This window comes from Leptodactylus fuscus, chromosome 3, assembly GCF_031893055.1.
Source record: "Leptodactylus fuscus isolate aLepFus1 chromosome 3, aLepFus1.hap2, whole genome shotgun sequence".
In the NCBI taxonomy this organism is placed as follows: domain Eukaryota; kingdom Metazoa; phylum Chordata; class Amphibia; order Anura; family Leptodactylidae; genus Leptodactylus; species Leptodactylus fuscus.
In genome coordinates this window covers 216,519,257-216,535,971 of record NC_134267.1, presented here as the reverse complement: position 1 = coordinate 216,535,971, position 16,715 = coordinate 216,519,257, and the positions used below count along the sequence as shown (strand labels likewise).

General features: G+C 45.8%; 1 protein-coding gene across 2 annotated transcripts in view; it reads left to right on the top strand.

Annotated features, from left to right (window-relative positions):
• The window catches only part of CYRIA (CYFIP related Rac1 interactor A), a 67,648-nt gene that overhangs the window by 7,170 nt on the left and 43,763 nt on the right, over nucleotides 1-16,715 (top strand). For both annotated transcript variants that reach the window (XM_075269172.1, XM_075269173.1), the window contains exon 2: nucleotides 12,802-12,867. The gene's annotated coding sequence lies outside the window, so the exon portion shown is untranslated. The remainder of the gene's footprint in view (nucleotides 1-12,801; nucleotides 12,868-16,715) is intronic.

The window sequence follows — 16,715 nt, the reverse complement described above, 5'->3', positions numbered from 1 at the left end:
ACAGGTAATGTGCTCATAGCCCAAGACATCCCGCACCCCTGGCTGCTACCTTAGATCAGGATGTGTATTCATTTCCCCATTCACTGACTAATGGGCCAGAAAGGTGTCATATGGGGAGAGTTTTATTTACATGCACCCTTTAATCCTCCTCACCACGCTGGGGGTTGCAGTATGGTAGCGTCCGCATAGTAAAAGCTTGCTTACGACCTTGCCCTTTTAATTTTGGTGCGTACATGGTTCACAGCTTACATTTCACACAGGATATCGCTTGCTTTGTCTTTGAAGAGGCATGGCTGCAAGGTAATACTGACAAAGGAGAGGTCACGGCCTGGTGCGAGCTGCCCCCTCGTCTGTCATCCTTCCTTTGTTGTCGGCTCTCGCTCACCAGGTGTGCCCGCACCTCTTACGTGTGACTGTCAGTTTTGCCTCCAGTTCTGTAATAGTTCCATGTGGTTTCTAAAAGCTAAGAAAATAGCATTTTTTTTTCAATGTAGATTGTGAGCCCCATATAGGGATCACAATGTATATTTTTTCCTATGTAGAATGGGAGGAAATCCACACAAACACGGGGAGAACATACAAACTCCTTGCAGATGTTGTTCCTCGCGGGATTCAAACCCAAGACTCCAGCGCTGCAAGGCTGCAGTGCTAACCACTGAGCCACCGTGTTTTAGGTTTTCTATAAATTTTCTAAGAATGAAAGAACTGACCTGACTAGATTGGATTGTCCACAGCAGTGCAAAGTATTTCAGTAGAGTATGTAGATGCCACTGAATCATCATATTGTAGTGATGGACAAGATACATGAGCACCAGTTTCAGGCACCATGCACACAAGGGGTGCTAGCCATGTTTTCGGGTAGCACACTGACCCATTATATTATACTGGCCCCAAACACGTGTCCATGTTTTATCACAGGTTCATATATCGGGCCATGAGACCATGGCCAAATTCGTGACAGGTGCTATACCTATCTGTTGTGCTCACTGACGAAAGTACATGTGTCTGTGGAGACATGCGTTTCAACCATGGACTCTGCACATGTTTGTAGGTAGCCTAAGGGTAAGTTCACACAGTATTTTGGTCAGTATTTTGGGGCTGTATCCGCCTCAAAATCCTGACCAAAAATATGGCTCCCAATGAAATCAATGAGAGACGGTCAGTTCTTTTTTTTTTTTTTTGTCTGGGAGCCGGAACAAACGAAGAAGCGAGAAAAGAAGTGACATGCTCATTCTTTCAGGCAGATTTGCCTTGCAACGTCCGCCTGAAGACACTCCCTCCTGACTAGGCCCATTCATTTGGGCCTAATCTGGAGCGGAGTGCGCGACTGGATGCCGGGGCAGTGCACCGGCATCCAGTCGCAGCTATCCGTATTTTGGTCCAGAGCCTCCGTCACAGATTCCGGACCAAAAAACCCCATGTGAACTTACCCTTAGGCTAAAGCCACATGGACATCCCACAGCAGTCCCGCCCAAGGCAATAGCCAGCCGAAAGCTGCGTGCTGTCTCCACTGGTTTTACCTCTATGGTTGGGCTCAGTTCTCAGTCTTTGCATTGCTGAACCCACTGCAAGAAATTGACATGCTGCGTGTTCAAAGCCTGCAGCACCAAGACACTTTTGCAATATGGATATTTTCAGCAGTGTGAGGATGGGATCTATTTTTTTTATGCCATGCAGTGTGTGGTGAACATTTTTGTAATGTACTTTATTAACCTATCTAACTTCCTTTTAGTAGAAAACAGGCTGCAAAGTTCCCATTAGAAGTGATCTAACCAAGCACAGCTAGGGAGACTGTATACCTGTACACGATGTAGTATGTACAGCTGAAGCATTTACTAAAGGGAGGGGTGGTATCTACGGTTTTATACCACCTAGAAGTATCACTACTAGAGATGAGCGAATAGTATTCGAAACTAAGTGCCGCCCGCTTAACCCCTTGCTATACGGTCGCTCCCATGCATTCCTATGGGAGTGAGGGATTCGAAACTCTAGTTTCAAATACTATTCGCTCATCTCTAATCACTACCTATAAAAGAATTAGAGATATCACTAAAAACACAGGCGTCTATGTGATATATATATTTTTTTTATATGCAGCTTCTATTCTAGCTAGTACTTCTTGGCAGAATCTTATCTTTCTTCTGATACCAGAACCATTTTTTTTAGGTGGTATAGAACCAGAGATACAACCATTTGAAGTGACCTCAGCTCTGCATATTCTCAATGTAACTGTGTACAGACTTTCCTTAGTAACAGCTCACTTAGAGGGATGCAAAGGAGAATTTTTTTAGCCTGTTTTATAATAAAAGGAAAGTTAGATAGGGTAGGTTACTAAAGCATATTATAAAAATGGTCACCACTCCCTTGACACAGAAGCAGAAAAAAAAATGGGAGTCACACTTTAAATTTCATCTACTGCAGTATGGCACATTCGGCCTCGCAAGAAAGGGTTAGCAAGTGGGGAAAAGATTTTGGTAAAGGGCTTAGCGTGGGTTAAGGATCAACAGACTATAGAAGAGGCAGTGTTCTTCTCACAGATTCCTCTGAATCTGTCTGAATTTTCACCAGTTTCTGCTTTTTTTGGCCTGTCTTGAGTCACGGAAATGTCAAAGAAAGATGCTCGGCCAATTGCCACAGCCCTGACCTGCCCTGTAGTAACTGGGTAAGTATCAGGATGGTAGAGGCACGGCAAAAAAAATCTGCAGCTCTTTGCATTTTGTCCCTCTGTTACACCTCCAGGAAGTAATAGGAATAAACTGAAAACTCTTCTAAGCTCTATTGACATGAATGGGAAAAACCTCCGCAGTAAATCACCGCATACCTATGGACCTGTTTGCACGACTGGTTTTTTTAGAGGACTGTGAGTGATCGATCCAAAAATAGGATGTGTTATTTTTGACTGTTTTCACAGATCTCTCAGTAGATAGGTCCCGCTTCTACAGGCAGGTTGTATGTCCTTTGTATGTGTATGGGGAAGGTGGGACAGCACCTATCTGGGGCCACAGAAAGATTGGGCATGTTGGATTTCAATATGCCCTCCCCTTTCTTCTCATGTGTAAGATGAGCCATTACCACCGGTGTCAGGCACCCACATACTCCGCTCCTCTCATTGAGATCCCATGCTTTTGGCTGGGCCAAGTGTGCCTGTGTATGGGGGTAGTTGGGTTTATCTGAGAGCTATCTAAGAAATACGGCCGCCTTTAAGGGGGGATTCACGTGTGGCTTTATTTTTCATAGCAGATCAGGTGTAAAAAAAAAAAAAATCTGCATTTTGAGGGGCCACACTGTGGCTCAGTGGTTAGCCTTGCACCGCCGGAGTCCTGGTGTTCAAATCCCACCAAGGGCAAGAAACCATCTGCAAGGAGTTTGTATGTTCTCCCCGTGTTTTGCGTGGATTTCCATCCCATATTCCAAAGACATACTGATAGGGGAAAATGTACATTGTGAGCTCTATGTGGGGAATCACAATCTACTTTAAAGAGAAAAAAAAAAAATCTGCATTCTGTGGATTTCACTCTTTGCGGAGATAGCTGTACCAAAATTTACATGGAATCCTAGATCTTGCAGAGACTTTCATGTCCATGTTGTACTTGATCCGGCCCAGGATCCTGCAGATGACTACAGGTTAACTCCGTTGTCTCTGCGGCTATATGGCAGGTAAAACCGCCGGGGAAAGTACAGAAAGGAAAAGTGAAGAGGAATCTGAGGCGGAAAACTGCCCGAAATACCTCTTCACTTTCCACCATGTTGACCCTTTCTGGTCTGGTGGGGATACAGCACAATACTATAGTATACAGTGAATACACCTGATATTATAGCGCTGCATGTATTTTATCAGTGACTTACATATTATAGTGGAAATATTTTCCACTTTTTTTTTTTTTTGATTACTCCTTCACTTTACACACACCCCCGTGAGAAAATACCAGCAGAAGAATGAAGCCGTGAGTTTCGTTATATGTGGTTTACCATGTGTGACAACCTGCGCTGTACGGGTGTTGTATCCTCTGTGATCTGTGGATATGCATTTATTTCCATTTACCGTATTTTCTGGACTATAAGGCGCACATAAAATACTTCGATTTCCTCAGAAATCGAAAGTGCGCCTTATAGTCCGGTGCGCCTTATATAAGGCTTGAAGCGGCGGCACGCGAGGAGTTAAGCGGCGGCCGCCGGCAAAGTCTGCATGCCGCTTCCATACATTGCAATGGGAGCGCGCTATTCAAATAGTATTCGTTCATCTCTAACTATTTGAATAGCGCGCTCTCATTGTAATGTATGGAAGCGGCATGCAGACTTTGCCGGCGGCCGCTGCTCAAACAGATTCTACTAGAGATGAGCGAGTACTGTTCGGATCAGCCGATCTGAACAGTACTCGCTCAACTCTAGATTCTACCATTAAAAGAACCTCTTCCCCCTAACCACGTCGGAATAGCCTTAAAAGACTATTCGTCTCTTACCTTTCCCATAGCCAGCGCCGCCTTCTCCCTGAGCTGTGTTTGCGCCTTCCGTGTCGTCTTCTTTGGGCCTCATGGATGACGCATGCGCAGTCGGCTCTGGCTGCGAGAGCCTGTTAGAGCCGACTGCGCATGCGTCATCCATGAGGCCCAAAGAAGACAGAGACGGAGCTGCGGAAGAAGGCGGCGCTGGCTATGGTAAAAAGGTAAGGAGATTATTCCGACGTGATCAAGAAGGAAGTTCTTTTAAAGGTAGAATCCCTTTAACTCCTCGTGTGCCGAGCGCTTCCATTCATTTCAATGGATGCGTACCATTGAAATGAATAGAAGCGGCTGGCACGCGGGGGGTTAAGCGGCCGCCGGCAAAGTTGGTGTGCCGCCGCTTTCAATCATATAAGGCGCACCGGACAGCGCTGCGCTTTTAGTCCGGTGCGCCTTATATATGGACCTAGGCAGGACTATAAAGCGCTCATGGGTAATGCGCCTTATAGTCCGGTGCGCCTTATAGTCCGCAAAATACGGTATGTATAGCAGGCCAATATATAAGGGCATGTTCACATGCAGGATGTTAATAGTAGAAGTTTTTTGCAAGTGCAGGTCCTTTCCATTCATCTGTATAGGGTTATAGCTATAGCACGTGCATGGACTTCTGCAAACTCGGTTCACATGAATGGGGCAGTTGCAAAATCTTTGTAAATGTAGACAGGAGGACCAGAACGGCGGACACCAATGGTACCCAGTGGACCCCATTGACTATAATGGGATCCGTCAGGTGTCCGTGCGAAAAATCTGACCTTATACTAGGTTCTAGTGTTCAGGTCTGCATGGGGACCCAAACAATGCCTAAAAAGGGGACCCCATACTACTATAATGAGGTCCGCCCAGTTTCCGCCTGTTGTATACTGAAACCAATGAAGAAAAAAAATCTTCCTTGTAGGACTTTTCTCTCTGCCAATTTTAAGCAGAGTCTTTTATGGAGACTCTAACGTAGATGTGAACCAAGCCTTAGATTTCCGTTTTTTTTCTCATTCACTTCAATTTTATTTATTTTTTAATAAGCTATTAACCCTTCTATTTCTAAAAACATCTTTAGTTTGTATCACACGCACACCTGCCTAAAACTTGTGCACGGCGCTGTATGTGTCCTCCACTGTCCCGTTTTTTTTTTTTTCCGCATTGCTACTTGCCCTCTAAGCTTGTGGATTTTGCTGTGACGATAAAAAGGATATCTGATAATTTCCTGTGTACAAATCTCTCCGTATCTAGTTACAGAGACAATAGGAAAGCTCTGCACGGAGCGCCTCGGAGCAGATCATTTATCATTACGCTGGCTCCTTTGCAATGGGCCCCAGTGTCCGGTTACAGTCCCGTCCCCCCGTGGGCAGCTTACTGGGGTGGGGGGATTCATTTGCCTGACAATTTCTTAATTTCAATGTGATAGCGTGTGTAGGAATTAAAGGGATGCCACGCAGTAGCAGGGAGCGTCTGTGCATCGTAGTACTTGCACTCAGTCACTTATTGGTGGTGCACAATATTGAGAATCGTGTCTTCGGGGCGGGTACCTATTGGGTGAGGGTTCATCATGAACACCATGTGACAGAATCATTGATCCCTTCTCATGGCGGAGGCAGTCACAAAATGTCGCAGGACGCAATCGATGATGTGCAGCATTGCCTGGAGCCATCACCTATGAAACCTGTGAGACGCCAAGGACAGGACTGTGAGATCCTATGTAATGTGTGAAAGAATTACTGAAAAGGAAAAATTGTGTATTCTCTTCATCGTTCAGGAGCTCAAAAGTTGTTTGAAGCTCCCTATATTCGGGGCCTTTTTCAAGTGACTCTCCCTGTCATATACACTTAACTCTTTCACTACACTATTTAGTAGGTGTCGCTCCACTGATTCTGGCTTGGTTGGATTTTTTTCTCTAGCCCCCACCATTCCTGAGCAATCAATGCTGTTAGTTTTGGTGCCTGATATACTATTTAGACTCTGTAGGGGGCGGTGTCAGGCAGGAGCAGGCTCTGACACTGGCTGCCTCTTATTGGAGCTCTGAATCACGCCCCCTGCCTGACACCGCACATATAACAGTACACAGCTTAAATACCACATCAAGAACCAAAACTAACACTGCCTGTTGCTCAGGAACGGTGGGGATGAAATTCCAACTGCACTGGAATCAGTGGAGTGGAACCTATTAGATGCCAAGAACTAGAATTGGTTGGGGTGATGAAAGGTCCTCTTTATTTCCCCCTTAGTGTTCAATGTTTATAGCCAGATTTTTAATTTGATTTTTTTTTTTTTTTTTTGAGACTTTAATATTGTTGACCAATCCGTAAAATAGCTCATCAGTCTCAAATTGGTGGGGCCTGACACCAGAAATCCCAGCCGGCAGCTGATTGAAGTAGGAGCCACAGACGTGTCATGACCCCCAGATCATGTAATTAAAAGCGGCCTTCAGCCTACGGTTCGCTCGGCCCACTTCTCTATCAATCTCAAATAGTGAAGGAGGGGGCAGAGTAGACTGGGAGGCGGAATGGTTTGGGGGCTGAAGTCCGCTACTGATCACATGACCTGGGGATTGTGATGTGGGAACCCCCCTCCCCCCAGGTCCATTGCCTGCAAGAGCCCGGGACAGGTAAATAAATTTACAGTCCCCGGACAACTCCTTTGGAACTCTGCCCCAGGAAGTGGTGATGGCGGATTCATTAAACAAGTTCAATGGGGGCCTGGACGCCTTTCTTGAAGAGAACAATATTACGGGTTATGGACTCGATTTTAAGGACACGTTGATCCAGGGTTGTTATTCTGACTGCCAGATTGGAGTCGGGAAGGAATATTTTTCCCCTGAAATGGGGCAATTGGCATGAGCCAGTTGGCATGAGCCTCATGGGGTTATTTTTTGCCTTCCTCTGGATCAACACTGTAGAGATTGTAGGGTTATAGGTTGGACTTGATGGACTGATGTCTTCATCCAACCTCATCTACTATGTAATATGTGATCAGTGGGGGTCTAAAAACCCCACAAATCAGCTGGTTGACGATGCTACAGTGCTTCGGCGAGTTCTGGTGCCTATTTGGGAATGCCAGTGGCCTCACATGTTGTAGGGGCTTTGTTTGGTATTGCAGCTCAGCTCCATTACTGTTGTTTTCCCATGAGTCGTCCAAACCATCAATTATTATCAAAATCCCAAATTGCATCGTTACTAGTTTTTGAGGTTACAAGGGTTAGAAATGGGTGAGCATTGTGGGGGCAGCTTTTGACGTAGGCTGAGGCTCTGTGGCTCACTTGACTAGGATGCTCCAGCAGCGCTTGTCTACGATTCTTACCATAGGCTTTATCTTAATATCCCAAATGTCAGAGCATGGAGTAAACAACCTACAGTATATATGGCTGACATTATGAAGACTCTAGTGTCATTCCAGTGTGTCGATGATGGGAGGGTTACATAACAGTTCTTCTGTGAGTCACACATGTTCCATATGTCTGGCATCATTCGTTCCCATTTGGTCTTGTGCGTTCTGCCAGTGGTTGACATAATGAAATGGCGGTGCCTTGATGTGGAACTTGCCTTGAAAGCGTGTCACTGAGTGAAGCATGCCAGATATAATTGATAGTTTATGCCGCGCCACTTATGCTGTTACTTTTGGAACGGGTGTACGTAAACGTCACACATTGTCAAAGACACTGATCCTGGAGGCCATAGTCCGGATTTCCTGCTGGTCTAGCACTAGGCAAAAACAGCCATAAACAGTATTGGCAGCAAATCATTCCAGTTGGTCTGGCAATGTGATTGAGCGGTCAACAAATTTTGCATAAAGCGTACCAAACCTTACAACAAATATTTAATAACTCAATAGCCTAGTGTGTGCATGAATGGGGAAAAAAATCTAGTTATGGCCATTGTATGATTTTTGCAGGCTGTGACTGTAGTTTGTGGAACTTGCTTAACTGGTGGATGGAAATTAGCTGCTATACACTACACACAGTAAGTAGAGGGGAATCTTCTTTACACCGCACACAGTAAGTAGAGGGGAACCTGCTATACACTGCAGACAGTAAGTAGAGGGAAATCTGCTCTACACTGCACACAGTAAGTAGAGCGGAACCTGCTGTACACTACACACAGTAACTGGAGGGAAATCTGCTATACACTGCACACAGTAAGTAGAGGGGAATCTGCTGTACACTGCACACAGTAAGTGGAGGGGAATCTGCTGTACACCGCACACAGTAAGTAGAAGGGACACTGCTGTACACTACACACAGTAAGTAGAGGGAAATCTGCTGTACACAACACAGTAAGTAGAGCGGAATCTGCTCCTCAATTCCAAAACAATCCTAGGACAATGGAGGACATATGTACCGATGTGAATAATGAACTTTGGTTGTGATAGAAAGCTCCTATTTAGTTCTAGCATCACCCTATACCTGTGCTCTGCTACATGGACAACATGTATACTGAGTCAGGTGACGCTGGGTTCACACCTGCGTTTGGGGTCTCCGTTCTATGGTTTCCGTCTTCTGCATGCCAGAAGACGGAAACCATAGACCGGGTCTGGCCGTGAGCGGCTGTGAGCGTTTTAGGCTCTCCGCCGCGAAACCGGATTTTTTTATCCGGACACAGAGTACTGCATGTCCGACTCTGTGTCCGGATTATAAAACCCGGTTTCGCGGCGGAGAGCGCAAAACGCTCACAGCCGCTCACGGCCAGACATCTCTCTCACCCATTCAAATGAATGGGTGAGAGAGACTCCTGCAGGTTTCCGTCTCCTGCCTGTGTTTTAGGCAGGAAACGGAAACCTAAGTACGGAGACCGGGCCGCAGATGTGAACGAGCCCTGACCTGTAGTCTGTCTTGAGGTGGACACAGCAGAGACTTGCAGGGTTGACAGCTACACTGCTCAGCACTTGTCAGTAATGTTACTCCTGCTGCTGCTTTTCTTTGTATGTAATATAATTAGAGGATCCGGATCTTCTCTTCTTTGTACAGTGTATGGGAGACCAGGTCAGCCAATACTCAAGAGCTTGCAGAGGGCAAACTTGTGATCTACATTGGATGCATGTAAGGCCTGGTCAACATCTGTTTTCGGGGAGTCCACTTGGGAACCCCCCCGAACGGAATAACAAACGCATTGACAAGCAGTGAGCTTATGACAGCACACAGACAATGTATAGCGCACCGCCGGGGGCTTTGTATCAGTGGCATGTGTGAGATTTCAGGAGTGCACCTCAAGGGTAGTTTGTATATTGTGTGTATATAAGGCATGTCCTTAAAGCTATATACGAGCGCGACTCCCCTTGCTGCTCATCAGTTTAACCTGCAAAAATCCGGAAACCGGTTCCCTTTAAAATGTCTACAGGTATCCTAGTGGGGGGGATTATCCCGGAGCCGATCTAGGTCAGGTCTGGACGAAACCTAGTTGCCATAGTAACTAAAAAAAAAAAAAAAAAAAAACCGTGTTCCTGGCGTTCCGTGGGTTTGGCTGCTGGATGCTTCTACCTGTTGCCAAGTGTGTGGAGCCGCTATCAGGACAGCATCTAGTTTCATAGGTCCTGGCCGAGGCTCTGACAGGCCGCAGATGGTGACTCTGCTGGCATCGGCCTCTGCTCACGTATAGCACAAGTGCATGGGGAGGGAAAGAAGTAACCTGCCGAGGATGGGGGGGGGGTGCCCTGCGGCGCTTCTTGGGGTCATTACAGTTCTCTGGGGGTATTTTGCAGCAAAATCTTTTGTTTTCTGCAATCACCAGTCAGGCAGGGTGTGGAGATCAGTACATAATAGTAGTTCGGCTTTCTCCTTAGACCTTATGGTGTCAGTGGCCCAGATTATACAGTATTAGCCCCCATGCACATGGTTGTAGTCATGGGCAGGTCCATGGAAAACGGAACAGATGGCGGCACAGATCGCAACAATTTGTAGTCAGTGTTTTCCATGAGCCCTATTAGTGGAACAGACCGAGCACAAAAATGGATTTGAATAGGGGTAACGAGGTGGCTCAGTGGTTAGCATTGCAGCCTTGCTGCACTGGAGTCCTGGGTTCGATTCCTGCCAGAAAAAACATCTGCAAGGAGTTTGTATGTTCTCCCCGTGTTTGCGTGGATTTCCTCTCATTCTACAAAGACATACTGATAGGAAAAAAATAATAATGTACATTGTGATCCCTATATGGGGCTCACAATCTACATTAAAAAAAAAAAAAAAAAAAAAAAAAGGATTTGAATAGTAAACCCCAACCCCCTGTATTTTACCTCTCCGTGGTACGGCTCCACCACGTTGTACGGCTCCACCACGTTGTACGGCTCCAGCACATTGTACAGCTCCTCCACACAGGCCATGGGTCTGTAATAACGGATTACACACAGACCAAAACTGAATTCATGTGCATGGTACCTTACTCTAGGTTCATGCAAGTGTTGACAGGCGGACAGCTAAAATGGCGCTTACATATAGAGTCCAATGGACCCCATTGACTATAATGGGGGTTCCTCGTGTGTCAGTTGTTGTGACAGACAAGCGGTCCTTACAGGGTTGTCCAGTAAATATAGAAAATACTCACTTGTCCCTTGTCCAATGTCCCCCCTAAACACACACACACTTCCCCCACCAGCTCTCTGTGTTCATGCAGCAACCAAGGGCTCGTTCCAGCAGAAGTCCTTGCCATGTGTGACCATTGAGGCCAATCATCCTGGGCCCTTTCCAGTGACCCTGGAGGCCACCGATTGGTCACATGGGCTTAGGGCTTCCTATAGAACAAGTCCCCGGGTGCTGCAGGACCAGATAGCGGTGGGGAAAACAGAGCTCTGGGAAGAGGTGAGTATGTTCTGTATTTCCTAGACAACCCCTTTAAGGACTGTTCACTCATCAGGAGGTCTTTTTGCCTACAACAGGAAGGGCTAGTTCACACAGGGGAGGAGACCGTGTATTTTGGTCCTGATTCTGATGCGGGAAGTGCATCAGAATTGGACCAAAATGCGCCTGTCGCGGCTTCCGACAGTTGCGGCTTCCCGCTGTGGAGTAGGCCCAAATGTGAATGGGCCTAGTCCGGAGGGTGCTATCGCGAGGCGGAGGCCGGGGCTGACTCAGCCGCGGAGTGTTCCTGAAGAAGGGGCAACTCGCTTCTTTTTTCTGTGACCCACAACATACCGCTCACGGAAAAAAGGAAGCTATCGGTCTACATAGACCTCTATTGTGAGGGGGGCAGAGTCTGAGGTGGATTTGGCGTCAGAATCTGCCCCCTGTGAGCGAGCTCAAAGTTTTTTCCGTGGCGGTTTTGTGTGGCAGGGTTTGCTGCAGAATCCGCTGGTCTTATTGCTTATGGCTATGGCAGCAGGTACTGTAATAGTGCGCTGCTTTCTGCATAATACTAGTGATGACGATTCTGCAGTGATTGACAACTGTACTGTGTGAACATGCCCCAAGCTTTAATGCCTCTACCCCCCTCCTGCTTCTGTCGGCATGCTGGGGGTTGTAGTGTCACAATAGCTGGTAAGGAACAGGTTGCCGCCCGCTGATATTCTGGTGTGTTTGTCCTACCGTGTCATTAATGGGGGTCTTCCACTTCAGTAGCGTTAACTAACAGGTGTGGGGGGGTCTTTGTATTAACCTTTTATTATCCAAAACCATTGATTTCATGGAACATTTACATGGTGCCTTCTCCGGCAGCAATGGCTGAATCGGGGGGCAGTCAGAGCCCGTGTAACGTGGAGCTGATCATTTAAAGGGGATGTTCCCTCCGATCACACGACCAGCCTGCAGTTAATCCATAATGCAAAAAGGGGGCAAAAAATGAAATAAATCCTCTCCCCTGCCGTGCTTACATTGTGCGAATCTTTGTCTGCGTCTGCCTGCAGTGCTGATAACGCCGCCGCGCCGATTCCCGTTTGATAAAGGATGTTCCCTGCCATGTGAGAGCCTTCATGCCCATATATGGTCACTACCATAGGCAAAGACTTTCTATTGGGACCGTATGATTGTCACTAGGGTTACCTACTGATTCTCCTGCTGGTGACATTTTTTTCTCTTCCCTCCTCCTCCTCCCTTTGAAGGACGTTGAAGTGAATTAGCGTCCGGCATGTGAACAAGTGGCTGCATTGTACGGATTGCAAAACAGGGATCACATTGTAGCCGCCGGATTTAATATCAGGATCTGCAGCATAAATCCTCCGAATTTTAAGGTATCCTCTCCGCTTGGGTGTGCAGGCGTCAGTGATGCGTGGATGGAGCGATAGCAACGCCGCCGTCTCCTGAGCAGTACTGCTGGATTAACTCTTTATTTTTCCAGATAGTGAATGCAGATCTGTCATTGCTGTAGGTGAATAACAATGTCTCCTCTTTTGACAGCTTTGGGGAACTCATGTTAAGAGAGGAAATCCTTTGAAGTGGTCATCCGGAAACTTGGAGGAAAAGGTAAGCTCTCGCTTGTCAGTAATCTGGTTTTTTGGGGGGCTTTTTAATCTATATAGATTAGGGTAACAGCCCCATATGGAGAATTTGTATGGCAGCGAGATCATTGTCATGTTAAACATGGCAATATATATTTATATTTGTTGGGAAATATTCCGTATAACCTGCAATTTATTAGGAGTTCAGTGGGCAGTCCCACCCAATAAATATATATATATATATATATATATATATATATATATATATATATATATATATTCATTCATTCATTCATTCATTCATTCATACATACATGGAAGGCTGACAGTCACTAGGTAGGTCCAAGCGCTGGATTCCTAATAAATGAAAATTTATACTGACTCTTTTCCCATAAAACCATATATCCATCTGCTCTGCTCCTCCTGCTCTATAACATGCCACCTGCAGGTTGTGTGATATGAATTCTAGGTATCTAATGGATGTGCAGGGCTTTTTTGGAAGTATCCAACCCTTTCCCGACCTTCAGATGCTGTATAGCATTGCTATGTTCATATTAACCTATTGAGGACCTATCTTAAGCATAGGTTATCAGTTAGAGATCAGTGGTGGGCCGACACGTGATCCCTTTACTGTTTGCCTGCATGTCCTCTGTTTGTTAGCAGCTGTGTGACGTAATTTAAGCTTTGTCCCATAGAAGTGAATGGGATGAGGCTGAAATTACATTGCACGACCGCTACAAAACAGGGTGGGCTAGGTCAGGTCACTTCTGTATAAATGAGTTAATATCTGTGCTTGCTCTTCAGTAGGAGCCTTCATTTTTTATTTTATTAAAAAAAAAATTATATATATATATATTGTATGTATGAATTTATAATTTGGTTTTGGTCATGTGACTATTACACCGGTGCAAAGCTTGTTACATACTACACTGTAGTAAGCCATGTACTTTCATGTCCTTCACTTCTGATACCGGTACTGTTACGAGTTGTGCACCTGTATCCTGTCATAAGTGACACCTGTACTGTAATGACTGCTCACCTCTGTCCCATCACGTGTGATACTTGTACTGTAACGAGCAGTGCACCTGTCCATCACGTGTGATACCTGTACTGTAGCGAGCAGTGCACCTGTCCATCACGTGTGATACCTGCCCTGTAACAAGCAGTGCACCTGTGTGTCCACCACATGGAAAGAACTAAATACTTTGGAAACAGACCAGAAAGATTTCAATTTGATTAAAATTTCTTATACAGGATTGTACTATTGAAGATCTGTTCTTGGGGTAGGCATTCATCCACAGTGTTTGGATGAGTGCTACAGCCATTGTGTAGTGGCTGTTCTTGGTACTGCAGCTCAGACCCATTGACTTGAATGGGACTGAGCTGCACACTGGCTACCTGACAGATGGCATCGACCTGTGAAGCAGAAGGGGCCTGTACACTAAAGATGAGTTAACATTTACTTTGCAGAAAACCTTTTTATATCTAGGCATTTTCTGATTTTCTTTTTTGACTCCCCACCTTCTATAGCTTTTTAATTTTTCCGTTCACAGAGCCAAACGAAGGCTTAATGTTTGTGGGACAAATTGCACTTTGTAATGGCACCATTTAATATCTGTATGATGTACTGGGAAGCTGGAAAAAAAATTCAGAATGGGGTGGAATTGGGGAAAAAAAACTGCGTTTATGCGACTTGGCGGTGGGACTTGTCTCCCCCACCCTCCCCCACTATGGTGTTCACTATATAGGGAACAAAAAGGGGTTATAGACTGGACATTTTCGGACTCAGGATACCTAATGGTATGTGGCACTACAAATTGTGCAGCTCCCAGCATGTCCACTGTACCGGGGCCACGCTGTCCACCAAACGGGTGATCTGCAGGGGCCATGATTGTTAGACCATTGCAGATCTAATAATGATGAACGTTTCTAAGGGTAGGCCATCGGTATTAAAAACTGGACAACCCCCTTTAACCATAGGTTCTACAACTCCCAGCATGCCCTATTCACCCCAAACAAGTGTGCATGTTGGGAGTTGTAGTTTCACCACTACTGGATTGCGGAAGGTTGCTGGTCCTGGAGCACCTAGATCCGTGATGGTGAACCTATGGCACCCGTGACAGACGTGGCACCCAGAGCACTCTCTGTGGGCACACATCTGTGGAACAGATTATACTGTGTGGGGGCAACTTTGCTTAAGATTACACTGTGTGTGGCCCACTGTGGAGCAAAGTGTACTGTGTATCTGCCACTGTGGAGCAAATTGTACTGTGTGGGGGCCCTTCACCGTTTCTATCACACAGTATCTGTTTTATAGCAGACAAGTAATATTCACTGACTTGATGGTGCGTTCAGCCGATTTTGGTTGTTCAGCCGCTACTTCTCCATTTCAGATGCTTCTTCCCCTCTCACCAGTTCCCTATTTACCTGATAACAGTATACAGCCACATGATTCATTTCCCTTCTCTCCTGCCCAAATAAATCTCACATGACAGCGTGGCGTCACATCTTATATGGCTTTCTCATGGAGTTGATGGATTTCTATAGTAGGTGTGAGATTTTTTTCAGTCTTCTGCAGATTTCATTGTGAGAGAATGAATTCCCTGTGTATACAGATGTGACCCACACTGGTACAGGAATATATACTGAAATACAGTGCTGTATAATAGATCCAATACATGACACTGCAGAGTTCTTACCATGTGATGGGATCCTGTTGAAGTACCTAAAGAATTTATGGGGTCTGATAAGCTGCCATGGAAACAGCGCGGCAGGGTTCACATACTTCATCAATACTGACACCCATACTGCTGCATCAACTCCCCCCTAGTCTGGGTGCAAGTCTAGTGATCAGGAGTCGCACCAGCACTTGGGGAGGCCGAGGAGCACGCTTTCTGGCCTTCCTGGCTACCCTCTGCAATGGTAATAAATGGGCTCAGGGGGACTATGGTGCATGTTAGTAAGAAAACTTAAAAGAGGCCCTTTCATGTCCTCACAGATCAGTGCTATCATCGCTAGAAAGATGCCAGTGCGATGAATGTAGCACCTGTCGGCTCTGCCAGTATATGCCCATGTGCGGGAGATATCGGTGATGTTAGTTTCGGCACTGACATCCCTCCACTGTCAGAAAGGTCTTTACTGCTCAGCATCATCACTGGTCTGTGAGGAATGCAATTGTAAGCTTTATTGTTAAATCGTTAAAGAGGCCCTTTCACCATCTCCACCCATTCTAGTTCTTAGCATTCTCTCCACTGATTCCAGCACAGTTGGATTTTTTTCTCTAGTCCCCACCATTCCTGAACAATAAGCAGAGTTTGTTTTGGAGCCTGATGTGTTATTTAAGCTGTGTAATGCCAGAAGGGCGGTGTCAGGCAGGGGGTGTGATTCAGGTCTATCAAAGGCAGCCAGTGTCTGAGGTCAGAATCACACCCCCTTGTCTGCTCCTGCCTGACCCCGCCCTCCTCACAGTACAAAGACTAAATAGTATATGAGGCACCAAAACTAACAGCATTGATTGCTCAGGAATGGTGGGGGCTAGAGAAAAAAAATCCAACCGTGCCAGAATCAGTGGAGCAGCAGCTATTAAAGGGGTTGGCCACTTCCAGACCAATATTGAGTAACAAAATTTGTTTGTATAATAAGAAGTTGTACAATTTTCCAATATACTTTCTGTATCAATTCCTCACAGTTTTCTAGATCTTTGCTTGCTGTCATTCATTCTGTTACTTCTAGAGGATAAAAGTCTGATCATGGTCATGTGATTTACAGTCCATGGTCATGTGATTTACAGTCCATGGTCATGTGATGAGCACACAGGTGCACAGCTGATTACCAGGCAGATGTCTGATTACTGTGCTGTGACTATAACGAGCG